The 14,919-nt window shown below is 30.5% G+C and overlaps 1 protein-coding gene across 1 annotated transcript in view; it reads right to left on the bottom strand.

The window, feature by feature from the left end:
• LOC136076929 (tetraspanin-4-like) overlaps nucleotides 1–14,919 on the bottom strand; it is a 48,559-nt gene that overhangs the window by 19,569 nt on the left and 14,071 nt on the right. The window lies entirely within an intron of this gene.

The raw sequence follows: 14,919 nt of genomic DNA, 5'->3' as shown, positions 1-14,919 counted from the left end.
CTATCCTAAAGAATTTAATGCTAACACAGTAGCAGTTCATAATGGTTCATGCTATAGACGTTGTGATAATGGTTTGGTTATCAATATTAAAGGTAACAATGTAGATAACCGCTGGGTGGTACCTTACAATCCATGGTTATCAAAGAAATATCAAGCTTACATTAATGTTGAAGCTTGCATGTCTGTTAAGGCTGTTAAGTATTAGTACAAATACATATACAAGGGTCACGACTGTGTCAATATTTTAATTAATGAACAGATTAATCATGATGAAGTAAACACTTTTTTAGATTGTCATTATGTTAGTGCACCTGAAGCATTGTGGTGAATTTTCGAGTATCCAATAAGTCATATGTCACACACTATTATACGCCTTAAAGTTCATCTACCTGAAAATCAATTAGTGTATTTTAGAGAAGGAGCAGAACAAATGACTTTAGATCGTGCAGCTCAACGTGATACGCACCTAACGGCATGGTTTAAGTTAAATACTGAAAATGAAAGAGTACATTGCTATTCGTATGTAGACATTCCTTATCACTTTATATTTGATGATAAACATTGTAAATGGAAGGTTAGACAACGGAGTGGTAATAAGGTGATAGTAAGAATGTATAAAGTTAATCCAACTGGAGAATTGTTTTTTATCAGACTGTTCGTGAAGCATGTGTTTTAAAAGGTTTGTTGCAAGAATGGCAGAATACTCTTTCTGAGGCGGTTTTAACAGGTATGCCAAAGCAAATTAAACAGCTGTTTTCAATTATTTTGACCTTTTGTGAACCAGACAATCCTTTGCAACTCTGGAATACATACAAAGCTTTGGATGGAGGATTTCATTCACTGCTAAGTCCCACTTCTAATTGCTGAACAAGCTACTCTTCATCAAATTGAAAAGATTATAAATCAAAGTGGTAAAACGCTGGCTGATTACAATCTGCCTGTTATTGATGAGTTTATACGCTTAAATCTAGAAAATATTGATGAAAATGTTCAACCATCTATTGACGAAGCCAACCCAATGAGACTGTTGCTTAATGTCAACCAATTAAACAAATGTAATGCTATCCTTGCTGCACTGAATGAGGAACCAAGTGTAGAAAATCAACATTATAGATTGTTTTTCATGGATGGACCAGCTGGTAGTGGAAAAACCTTTACTTATAATTATTTGATTGCTGAAACCATAAAAAGGGGCTTTAAATCTGCTGCAGCTACATGGACTGGGCATAGCAGCAACTCTTCTTACAAATGGATCTACATTGCATGGCTTATTCAAACTTCCTGTTCCAATAAAAAAATCATTCTTTTTGGTGATGACCTCAGGCAAATTCTGCCTGTTGTGAAAAGAGGACAACCAGCTGAAATAGTAGAATCATGTATAAAATGTTCTTTGCATTGGTGATGGGTGCAGAAGTTTGCATTAACTGAAAATATGAGAGTGCAAGATGGGGAAGGTGAATTTTCCCAATGGCTACTAAAACTTGGGAATGGAACAATACCTGTCAAAGAGGAGGATCCTTATAAAGGATGCATTGAAATACCAAATCAGTGCATTATTAGAGAAAATTAATCGATTGTTGAAAAGATTTTTGGAGATGCTGATCAAAATGATTATTCTAAACACGTGATTTTAACACTAACTAATGTTGATTAATTATCAATCAATGAAGAAGCGCTTGAATGTTGGGTGAGGTCAAAATTTATTTAAGTGCTGATCAAATTGATACTGATGACCTTAATAAAAGAAATAACTTTCCTATTGAGTTTTTGAACAGCTTAACTCCTTCAGGTATGCCACCTCATTGTGTAAAATTGAAAATTGGTTGTGTAATTATGCTGCTTAGAAATTTAGATCTCAAAGCTGGGTTATGCAATGGTACTCGAATGAAAGTTTGTGCTCTTCAAAATAATTATATTGATGCAGAGGTTTTGACAGGTTTTTTTGGTGATAAACGGGTTTTTGTTCCTCGAGTTCTGTTAGCTCCATCAGATTCTAATTTACCTTTTGTTCTGAAACGTTGTCAGTTTCCTTTCAGATTGGCTTATTCAATGACAATTAATAAAAGTCAAGGTCAAACATTTGATAGAGTTGGGGTATATCTCAAAAAACCGTGTTTCTCTCATGGTCAACTATATGTTGCATGTTCAAGAACTAGATCATTTAATAGTTTGTTTTTCAAAACATCTCATTCAAGGTATAGTAGGTGGAAAGTGTTACACAAATAATGTTATATTTTCTAATGTTATTAATTTAGTCTTTAGATTTTCATTTCGAAAATTTACTGTTTGTAGGTTGTGAGCACATTTTGTATGTATAACTTAATTATTTTAATTTTTTTTTTTCATAGTTTCTGATAAATATATCTGTCATTTAATATTGTTATAAAATGTGTTTATATGTGTTATATAAAACCATATTTGTTTATAGTTGTATATGTTAAAATTATGCTGTTTCCATGTTTTCAAAGTGGTGTGACTTAGCATTATGTTGAGAAAGATTGATAACCTTGCCAGCCAAGCAGTGTACTTAGAGCAGAGGTATGACTTGGCAGCATTTAGTGCCAGTCGGAGTTACTGCTTTAGAGCTAGGTTGTGTTGTCTAGCCTTTTTTAGTTATTCTGGAAACACATAATGTCTATTAATATTTGGCGTAATGTGGATAAGAGAGTATGCAACCTAGATCTTTATATCTAGGGCGTTTTAATGTCCTAAATTTGAAGTAATTGAATAACTAATATTGAATATAAAAGCAAATATACTTTTATGTATTTATATGTTTAGTAAAAAGATAAATATAGTTAACTTTAAATTGGTTTTCTAATTTTGTCTTTCATATTTTAATTTGGTTTGTTATTTTTGCTGGATTTTAGGATCAAGGGTGTAAATAATATATGGTTATGTGTTATTGTTGTAAAGTTTTGTGTTGGAACTTATTGGAACTTAAAGTTTTTATTTATAAAAGCGAAGACAACATTTTGCTAAAAATGCAATTTATATCTTAATTCGATTTTTTTTTTAGATTTTCTTTTAGATTTTTTTTTAGCATTTTTAACCCTTTTGTACTTCGAAACAGATTTTATAGTTACATTTTTGATAAATGTTTATATTAACTGCCATGTCAACATAGGTTACTATAATACAATTTTGAGTTTTTATGTGGTGTTTTTTTTTTTTTGTTTTTTTATTATTTTATTTTTATTTTGTTATTTTCATAATCTCATTTTTTTATTCTTTAAGATTTACGATTGACGCATTTCTACAATTTATAAAGCAAAACCTGATTTCCTTTTATTGTAAATTTTTGTCAGTTAAAATGATATAAATACATGCAACTAGTTCAATTTTTTTTAAATTTATCTATTTTATGCCTAATAATTTGTTGTACGTAACTTAAGGGATGCTTTTAAAGAGGGGTCGCAACTAAAAACAAACTAAAAACCTTTAAATACATGGAGAAGTTTTGCGCATTTGTCTAATACCAAGTTACTTAAATTTGATAACGGGTTTAACTAATTAATTAGCTTAGTTTGCACTTGCAACACTTTTGAGGAAAGAAAAAATTCTTATATATGTTAAATTCTTATATATATTAAAAAGAAAAAATTCTTAAAAATGTAAATCATTGTTTTACATTTTATTATTTTGGTAAAAGGTCTTCATCAAAAATTTGATTACTTTTAATAAAAATAACTTTATTCTCCTGGCCACCATTAAGGCAAAAATGAGGAAATGAGGTCCTTTATTAGTGTCAAAATATTTACGAGAATTAAATTCCAAGTAACAAAAAGAATTTTTAGTAAATGGTGGCAAATTACCTTTTACTAAAAACTATTGAAACATCGAGGCCATACAAATAATATAAAAATGGTCTGTGTTGAAGAGAATTAACAAGACCCGGGTGCGGTCTTGTTAACGGTAATTTGCTACCATTTACTAAAAATTCTTTTTGTTACTCTGAATTTAATTCTCTTAAATATTTTGACACTAATAAAGGACCTCCATCCCTCGTTTTTGTAGTTTACAAACATGGAACTGTCATGTTCAAAACTATGAACGTAATGTAACCTTTAAAAGCCAACTTAAAACATTTTTGGTAGCTAAATGTAATAATACATTGTAAGTATAAATGTGATAGTATAGTAAAAAAAACTATTTTAAGATTTTTTGGCTCATAAAATAGATTTAAGACTTAATTGATTGCGGTTAAACCGCAATAAATAACGATTAGAAGGCTATATGGCCCAGACAGAATATGCGACATAAATATCAAATTTGTATTGTACTCATTCACAAAAAAAGGAGTTCAGATAAATTGGCTCTTATGTCCAGATATGTTTACTTAAGGGGTAAAGATTTAAGGGGTAAAGACTTAAGGGGTTAAAACTTAAGGGGTAAACAGATTCTATCTGTTGACCAGCCTCGCACCCCTTCTTCATCTATTAGACTGGCGCAGATGTATTTTTAATACATTGTTTCCAGTTTAGGATGTTGAATGCTGGATCTTCTTGACTCAATGCATGGGTTTTGCTTGTGTCTTTGTTTTTATGACTGGGCAACTCATTCTATTATCTCCTAATGAGGGTACAGCTCTAAAACTCAGATTCCATTAACAGCTGAAAAATATCAAAGTATTAACAGTGCCATGTTGCACATGGATGGTGTCCCTGTTTGTACTTTTGGTATGCATTGCGGAGGCCACATTTGGAGCCCTTTGTTAGGGCTTAAGGTTTATTAGTAGTAATGAGGCAATTGCTTGGGCTATTAAACAGTGTTGAGTACTATCTATGCTTTGAGTCAAGTTCTTCAATCAAATTTAAAAATGAATAAAGTACCAAAAACTATAAAACACAAAAAACCATCATCATCACCAAGTTCTCTAAACCTATCATTCACAAATATTCGTGGTCTTCAATGTAACTTTTCATCTGTTAAGTCTTATCTCTTGCAAAGTTCACCAGACCTACATGCTCTTTGTGAGACTAATTTGAGTTCAACTGTCTAATCTGGGATCTTAGTGTTAATGGTTATCTTCCATTAATTCGTAAAGACTCCAATAGTCACATGCTTGGCCTCGGCATTTACATTCGTAAGAATTCATTCATTTGTCGGAAACTAGGTTTGAATGCACTGACTATTTCCTTATGTGCTTTCGTTTAGCACCACTTTACTCGATTGTCTTTCTCTTTGTTCTATATAGCTCTTCTTTATCTCAAGAATGCACTCTTTTTGATGTTATTTCTGATCAAATTGACCAAGCCCTCTCTCTTTATCCATTAGCTAATATAGTTGTTGTTGGTGACTTTAATGCTCATTACACTGAATGGCTTGGCTCAAGTGTCAGTGATTCTGCAGGCATTAAAGCCCGCAACTTTTGTCTTTCTCAATCCCTAACTCAAGTAGTAAACTTTCCAACTCATTTTACAGACAACCCAAATCATTTACCTTCTCTACTCAACTTATGTCTTGTTTCTGATCCTAGTCAGTGCTCAGTTTCTCCACATTCACCCTTAGGTGCTTCTGATCACAGTTTGATCTCTCTAAAATTAATATCTCATTCTTCTACATCACCTGAATCCCCCTATTATCGTACCTCTTACAACTACAGTAAAGCTGACCGGGATTCTTTCCGTGATTTTCTTCGTGATGGCCCTTGGGTAGAAATCTTTTGTCTTCCTGTTGACAAATGTGCTTCTTACATAACTTCATGGATTCAGGCTGGCATGGAATCTTTTGTTCCCTCTCGACAATTCCAGGTCAAGCCTCACTTTCCTCCATGGTTTTCCACACACTGTGCTGCTGCAATTGCCAATCAAAACCATTACTTCCATATTTATCAGCAAAACAATTCTCCAGAAAGCAGACGTCTGTTTATTACTGCTAGAAACAATTGTAAAAAGGTTTTGTCTAACGCCAAAGCCCGCTATTCTCAGGTCATGAAATCTCATATCTCATCTCAAAATTTAGGCTCTCGTGACTTCTGGAGAATCTTTAATAGTTTTAATAATAAGGGCAAACCTTTAATTCCACCTCTCTTGTATGATTCAGACTTTGCCACCTCACCTGAAGACAAAGCTGAATTGTTTGCTAAAAACTTTTCATCAATATCATCTCTTGATTCCACTAGTTGCGTTCTACCTGATATTGCCAACAAACAGGTTGATCCATTGCTTGACATTCGTATCACTCCAGCTTCTGTATCTTAAGTGATTTCCTGCCTAGACTCTTCTACAGCTTGTGGCCCGGACAACATACTCGTTATTATCTTGCCGAAGTGTTCTCCGGAGCTGTGGTTTATACTCTCAAAACTATTCAACAAGTGCTTATCAGAGTTTTGTTTTCCAGCCTGCTGGAAAGCGGCATCTGTTATCCCTATCTTCTAAAATTCTGGAGAGCGATCTGATTTGTTTAACTACAGTCCCATTAGTCTTCTTCATATCATAAGCAAGGTTTTTGAATCTTTAATCAACAAACACTTAATTTCTCATCTTGAATCTAATAACTTACTTCCCAGGGATGCAGAGTCCCAAAAAGGACTCCGGATTTGAAAGTCACAAAAAGATTACTTTATTTTAGTTTTTGGTATCCAGGAGCTCTGAAAACATAAATAAGTTTATGTACTACTAATAGGAAAAAATTAAGACTTTTAGATTATTGGAACAATCGTTTATTAAGCCCGGAGTCCTTAGGTATAATGGCGGCAAGGACTCCGGGACTCCAGGACTCCAGGCTTAAAAACATTAGGTTTCAAGTCATTAAATCTCATGAATTTTTTTATTATAGCAGATAATAGAGCTTCTGGACACTACAGACTTGGAAAAAGTAGAGATATAAAGCCAGAGTCCTTTTGGGACTCCGCATCCCTTACTTTCTGACCATCAATATGGATTTCGATCTTCTTGTTCTACAGCTGATTTGCTAACAGTAATTACTGATAGGTTTTATAGTGCATTAGATAAAGGTGGAGAGGTTAAGGCAATCGCTCTTGACATTTCAAAAGCTTTTGAGCATTTAAAGTTTGGCATGCTTGTCTACTCCATAAGCTTTTTTCTTATGGTGTATCTGGCAACACCTTTAAGATTATTGAATCCTTCCTTTCCAATTGTAGTATAAAAGTTGTCCTCAATGGACAGCACTCTTCTTCTTATTCTGTAACTTCAGGGGTTCCTCAAGGTTCTATCCTTGGCCTTATACTCTTTTTAATTTACATTAACGATCTTTCAGATATTCTCACATCTAAGGTGGCATTGTTTGCTGATGATACTACTATTTATTCTTGTCATGATAAGAAACCAACACTCTCTGATTGCTTGGAGGGGGAATTTAAGCTTGAAAAAGATCTCACTTCTGCTACAGCATGGGGCTCACAGTGGCTGGTGAACTTCAATACAGATAAAACTCAATTTTTTTCAGCCAATCATTATTGCAATAATTTAGATCTTCCTATATTTATGAACGGTGATGTACTCTATGAGTCATTTACTCTTCATCTTCTAGGAACAACTCTTTCTTCCAATCTTTCTTGGAAACCATATATCAAATCAATTGCAAAATTAGCATCTACTAAGCTTGCATCTCTTTATCGAGCTCGGCACTTTCTTACTTCAGATTCTATTCTCTATCTCTATAAATCTCAAATCCAGCCTTGTATGGAACACTGTTGCCATATCTGGGGCGGATCTTCTAATGATGCCCTTTCTCTTTTAGACAAGGTGCAAAAATGCATTGTAAACATAGTTGGACCTGCTCTTGCAGCCAACCTCCAACCATTATCACATCGTCGTAATTTTGCTTCTCTTTCTCTTTTCTACAAATACTATATTGGGCACTGCTCTAAAGAGCTAGTGCCTCTTGTGCCATCTACTAAAATTCATTCTTGTGTTACTTGTCATTCAATTAAGTCTCATCCTTTTTCTGTGGCCATTCTTAAGTGCTTTAAAAACACTTATTTGTCTAGTTTTTTTCCCCGAACATCAGCTCTTTGAAATTCGCTTCCTTCATCTTGCTTTCCTGATCCATATAATTTGCAATCCTTTAAGTCGTCTGTCAATCGTTATCTTTCTCTACAATCTTTATCTTTTCTCTTCCAGTAACTTCCAACTTTAATTAGTGATTGCTTGCAGCCTTGTTGAAAGCAAAGATGTTTAAAAAAAAAAAATACACATTTTACAACTACGATTAATCAAAAGAATTTTATTTAAACCTAATTATTAACTGAAACAGGCATTATTTTAGTCAGTAAAGCAAATCGCATTACTTTACTTGTAAAGTATTTGAGGTCACGTTTTAAAATGAAAACAAAAATTTACGCATGAAACTAGATAAATTTTTTCTAAATCAGCCAAATTTGAAAACATATTTGATAACATGGCTAGAGGTACAGAAAATAATTTTTTGATTTTCATATTTATAAAAGATTGAAGTATTATTAATTCCACAGACTTTTCAAAAATATTATGTTTTTTATTTAAGACAAATAAAATAACAAAATGCATTAAAAACAAACTTTTAGTAAAAAAATCAAAGTCTGCGGAAATCTAGATAGAACAGACAATCATTAACAAGTGTTCCAAATTTCAACCATCAACCATGTAGTTATGATATCAAATTTTAGTTGGCCTAAGACAGGTTTTCAGTAAAAATTGATTTTTTTTTTTATTTGAAGATGAAAACGTTTATAGAAAAAACATTCTATTATTTTAAAGTTTGTAAATTTTTATACTTTTTATGTAGAAATATGTTTTTTTTTTTGATAAACTCGTGATGTCAGGCTCGCTTTTTTATTGATTGAAACAGCTGTGATAAAAAAAAGGTATGGATTAAATAAATTAGTACGATACAGGCCTCAGCAGAAGTAAATGAGCGCAAGAACAGAGAAAAGCTCTCCCAAAATGAACATGGCGAGCTATGTGAGCAGCTCCTCTAAACAGCTTTTTACGAGAGCTTTTGGTTTTCGTATGAGCTATCTGTTTATTTCTTTAAAAAATTGCTTATTAAATACAAAATTTCGTTTTTTACTTGTTACGTTTGTAATTTGACATGGAGCTATAAAAGTTTATACTGCTCATAAAAATTATTTTATATTTTCCTGTTGTAATAGAATGCTGGCATTTTAAGAATTATTATAACAATTAAAAATTCAAAAAAATTTATTAATATATTAAAGTAATTAATATATAAAATATATACTTCATTAAATATTCATAAAATGAAAATTATTATGCTATAATTTAATCTGTAACAATTTTAACATTTACCATATAAATAATTTTATATTTTATTAATATAATTTAGAGTGTAATAATTTTATATTTATTCGTTAGTCCAATCTAATTAAAAACATTTGTATTACAATTGGCTCTATATTTTTTTGTAATAATCAAGCCTTTTAAAAAGCAATGCAGTTTAATATGCAATAATCTTTTTTTTAAATAAAAATGACGTGTTTTTCATTTTAGTTACAATGATAATTATACTTTTAAGAGAAAAAATTATACTTTTGCGAGAGCTGTAAATTGCTCTCGTAAACCATTTTAGGGGAGTGTGGGCCATAGAGAAACCATTTTAGGGGAGTTCAGCGAGGGGTGTTCCTAACGAGGCCTGATGTTAGATGTATTTTTATATATACTTTTTTGTAGTGCAGTCTTTTAAAAAAAGCTCTCTTAATATTCTTGTTATCTGATCTATATTTAAGTTATTTAAAATAGTGGTTTTGGACAAAGTTATCTGTAGAATAGAAATTTTGATGTTAACAATTATTTATTTGTATTTATATATAACTTATATTAATTAATTTTGATTGTAACTTTTAAAAGGAAATCCTACTATCAAAAGTTTTCCTCAGGTTCATCCTTTGATTCCAGCTTCAATCCAACCTTGAATTTCAAATGTACCTACATCTGAATCTTCCAGTGCTATGGTGGACAAATGGATAGATTTTTTCAAAGTTCCCTAGGAAAAACTGCCAGCTGAAATCACGGATTTACTCCACAAAAATGCTCCTTGATTGCCATAACACAAAAGTACAATGATGAGGGTCATTTGTGATGATATACGTTTATACTTGTTTATGAAAAATCTAATAAAGTCCATAGTTTTTTTTTATATTACCCGCAATGTTTTGTCTAACTTTATCTATTTCTACCCTACCCTTTTCTTCTAAATCACTTAACATTTGCATATAACATATTTGTTCATATATATATATATTGTTATTATATTTTTTATATTCATAGCAAAAAAAAATAAGTATAGCAAAAAAGACTTTTAATTGCTAAAATAAAATTTAAATTTATTTCTGGCTGACCTTTTCCTTTTTTTTTTTTGCCTCCAAACCAGCTACATCTGGAGTAGCAGGAGTGTCTTATTAAATTTTTTCTTTATTAAGTTTTAGATCATAATTTTTTTTCAGACTATCCACAGCCTATTAGGATTAATTAATGCAAAAAATTACCCCCTCTCCCTTTCCACCATTTTTTGATGTTATAGAATTTTTAGCTTTTTTAAAAAATCTTTTCGTTTGTTTAGGTGTATAATATCGTTACATATGTTTGTATTAATCTCTATAAAACTTTAAAAGTATTTTGTATTTTAAAATAATAAAAAAACTATTAAACTTTTGTATTTTAAAATAAATAATAACTGCCAGTAGTAGGACTCAAACCACTGCATTTTTGTTCAGAAGCTCTGCGTGCTAACAACTTGGCTACACTGGCAAATTGACTTATAAAAACTTTAAAAGTATATAACAACTTTTTTAATGGAAATAAAAACTATTGATCAAAATTAAGCAGATGTTGCCACAATGCCATTTTCAAGCGAAAGTAAAACCGTAAAACTTGATATAAGTTTTAATGTTTTAACATTACATAATTTGAATTATACGTAAGTTAGGTATTTGCATACACTTTTGTTCCGTTTTCTTATAATAAAAAAGCTGTCACTCTTTCTCACCACTACCTCGGTTGCAATGGCTGCCAAGGGTTCAGTGTCAAACACGCTCGAATGGGCAATAAAACTAATACTATTAAGTTCGACAATAATATATAAAGATAATTGTGTTTAACAATAATATTGTTTGTTAAATTTCAGCTGCTGCAGTTTTACAATAAAATGTATGCTATTGTTGAGTATATTAAGACTTGAGAAATTGATTTTTTGCCAATCAAGTGGATGGTTGATAGAAGTATAAGAGATTTTAAAAATTTAATAAAAAATAAAGCTGAATTAAATTTTTACACCAGTAAAAGCAGCAAGTAAAGTTTCAAATGGCAAAAAAAAATAAAAATAAAATGCAGTAATCCTGAAGAACACTGGCTTTTATACAAATTCTGGGAACTGCAAGTTGGCACTGTTGTTATTTTTAGAGATCCTTCATGTCTCTCTCATGATATGATTTTTATAGTTCCTTGAAGGATTCTAAATTATTCATAGACAAAATGCTTTGTTAATTGTAGAAAAGATAGCCCTCTTTTTTCTTCTATTATCAAAATATTTTGGTCATGTTTAATTCAGAGTAGACACAATATTTTAAAAAAAAAACTTTTTTAATTGCTTAGAACATAATATTTAACTATTGAGATTTAAAATATTTTGCTGAAATTGTGTGTAATCAAATTAATCTATACAAAATATTTTGTTATAGACACTCTTAAAAGCGCAAATGAAAAAACAAAAAAGGTTGAAGACACTTCTCATGTTGATTATGACACAGATGATTCTAATAATTGTAGTAATTTGGAAACACGAAAAATTAGGTTAGAAAAATCAAGTACAATTTATTTTACTTAAGTTCACAGTTCAATAATAATAAAATAAATTTTAAATTTTTTTAAATTTAAATTCATTTTTAACAGTAAAAGCAAATAGTTTTCAAATATAGAGATTACTTGATTTTTTATTCAAAGTATGCTGCCTATCTATTGTTTCAAAAATAAAATCAGTAAATTTAGTAAAATTCATCAATTTATTTAACAATATTTGAAAATAACAATTATTTCTGTTTAGAAAAAGGAAACATTCTTTTACCTATGAAAGTGAAGCTGATGATGATGAAATTGAAGGCTATTTTCAAGAAAACATATTAATAGCGTAAGATAAATTAGATTTGAATATTCTCAACTGTTTATCTAAGATCATGAGACACTACTAACAGTACAAAAAAAATGGGTAGGAATAGTTTTGAATATAAATAAATTTGTAAATCTATATTTAAACTTATTTTTTGTTATTTTAGAAACAAAAGCATGTGTACTATTACAAAACCAACACCACCTCAACCACCACCTCAACATTTAAGGGCAATACAATCAAGTTCATGCTCACCATTGTCTCAAAATGTGCCTGTTTCAAAATATCTACCACAATCCAGTACATCAGACTAAATATTATATGAAACACCAGCTTAAGTGCCAAATTTGATAAACTCATGTTAGTTTGTTTTTTAATGTTGGTTAATTCTATGATTAATTATTTTAAAAAAGCAATGAATTAATTCAAATTAATTGTGAGATTGTAATTTATTATAACTAAATGAGATATTAACCAGAATTTTGAAATTGAGATTATGAACCTATGTCTTTATTGTGTAATTATATATAAAGTATAAAACTTTCTATATGATTTAGCCATTCTTCTGGAGAGATTATTAACAACTCTTGAAGAAATAAAAGAAACTCAGAAGATTTATTCTGTAATACTACAGTCTACTATGCAACAAATAAATACACCTCAGTTAGAAAACAACAGTGGATTGCCAACAGACATTAAATTTCTCCTCTCCTATATCAAAGATATCAATGATTTGGAGAAAAAGCTCAAAGATCAATCCCTAAAGAGAACACTGGTAAGTATTTTATTTTCCGTGTCTAACGAAAATTATTTTTTGTAGTTAACAATATGATTACCATCTGATATAAAATAATACAATATGGGGACTGCAATCCAAGGTAATCAACATATATTTTATAATATAGTTATACAATATAATATAGTTATCAAGGTAATCAACATATATTTTATAATATAGTTATACCCTAATTATAACATCTGCCTTGGTCATGATGTTAAACTGATCCTATATTGGGGCAGGTTTCCCGTTTTTCCCGTAGTGAAGGCAACTTACCAGGGAGATGTAAAAACCCCAATTCAATTGTGGGTAAGAAGGAGCTTGTAAACGTAGGGTAGAAGGAGCTTGTAAACATTAGTTGGAAATCAACATACTGGTAGTACTACACTAAATTTTAAACAAAATTCAATTATTGACTCTTATTTCAATTTGATAAATGTATCATTAAAAAAATGATGAAATTCATTATCGCTAATTATCTTGGAAAACTGTGCAATCTTTCTGGGCAATCTGGAAAAGTATATTTTTCCAAACTGGAAATATTTGAAGTAGTCTGTGGTATGTTATCCTATTTGTGTATTATTTTTATGTATTTTTATTTTACATAAGTATACTTAAATTTTATATAAGTATACTTAATCTTTTAAATAAGTATACTTAAAATTCTATTCTTTACTTTTTTTTCCTGCTTTTTTTTTGGGGCAATTTTACTTAAATCCTCATGTTTAGACAATAATTAATGACTGATTTTACTTTAAACCTTTTTATTAACATATTTATAATTCTTTTTGTGTGTGTTTAGGTGCAATTAAAAGAAATGCATTAACAATGCAACACAAAAGGAGATCAAGGGCAAAATGCGCAACTTATTTTTGTGGGTTACATCCCATGCCGTTCCAATGCTGGCCCCTTTCGAAAATGTTCCCATACAGTTTCTGTGCGCATTCCTTCCAAAAATGTTCCAGTGCGGGAACCCTGAACAAAACCGGGTGGGTTCCAACTGGGCTTCCCATATGGACCTGTACCCCAACACGGGACCCGTGTGGATGTTGACTTGTTTGGCTGGCTGGGTTTTTAAAAATGTTTTTATTATTTCTAAAATGTTTCCAATTAATTTTGTTAAACTATGTTAGATAATATTCCATGTTAAATCAGCAGAAAAAACTAAAAATTAAAAGTAAAAAAAGTATTAATTTCTGTCTTTTCTACATAAATGTCTTAATGTTGATACTAATTCTATTAGTTTAGGATTACAGTTGGGTTATTCTATTGGTTTAAAACTAACTTAAAGTAAAGGTTAACTACTAGTATTATAATTAACAGCCAAATATCTAAAACTAGGACATTGAACAAGTTATGCAAAATACAATATGTGTAGAGTAAACAGGTATGAACAGACAGAATTTTGAAAAACAAATAAAAATAAGAATGAAATATAAATTCGTAGAAGAAAGTACTAAATTCTGGCTATTCTTATTTGGATATCGGCAGGCTGTACTTGACTTATCTTCCCACAACAAGCTAAGCCAAAACAATGTTCAAAACCAATTTGAAATAACAAAAATAGCAAAACATTCCAAGAAAAGTTTGGCTTGAATACTCATGAGCCCTTGAACAAATATAAAAGCTAGCAAAATCGAAAACATAGGGAGACAGATTTTAGTTTTTTCTGTTGATTTGACATGGAATATTATTTAATATACTTAAACAGAATCAAATGGAAACATTTTAGAAATAATAAAAACATTTTAAAAAACTTAAAAATAAGTAAAAAAAATACTAAGAATCATAAAAGGCACAGAAAATCCAAGTCAACAATGACTGTTAATTTTGGGAAACTTTACAAAGATTTAATGAAATTTAAAGGATGGTGATGTTTTGGAGTGCCGTGTCTCTAATCTTAAGCTCAAAACAAGAGACATAAAAGATGCAATTTTTCACTACCATTCTGTTGTCAATCAAAATTTATATCAATTGGTGTTGCAAACATTGAACATTTTGTTGTTACATTAAAAACATTAAAACTTTTTGTATTCTTTTATTCTATCAAAGAAAAGTACCACAAATATTAAAAT

This window comes from Hydra vulgaris, chromosome 02 (genome assembly GCF_038396675.1).
Source record: "Hydra vulgaris chromosome 02, alternate assembly HydraT2T_AEP".
Classification (NCBI taxonomy): domain Eukaryota; kingdom Metazoa; phylum Cnidaria; class Hydrozoa; order Anthoathecata; family Hydridae; genus Hydra; species Hydra vulgaris.
Note: the sequence above shows the minus strand (reverse complement) of the source record. Positions and strands in the feature narration are given on the sequence as shown.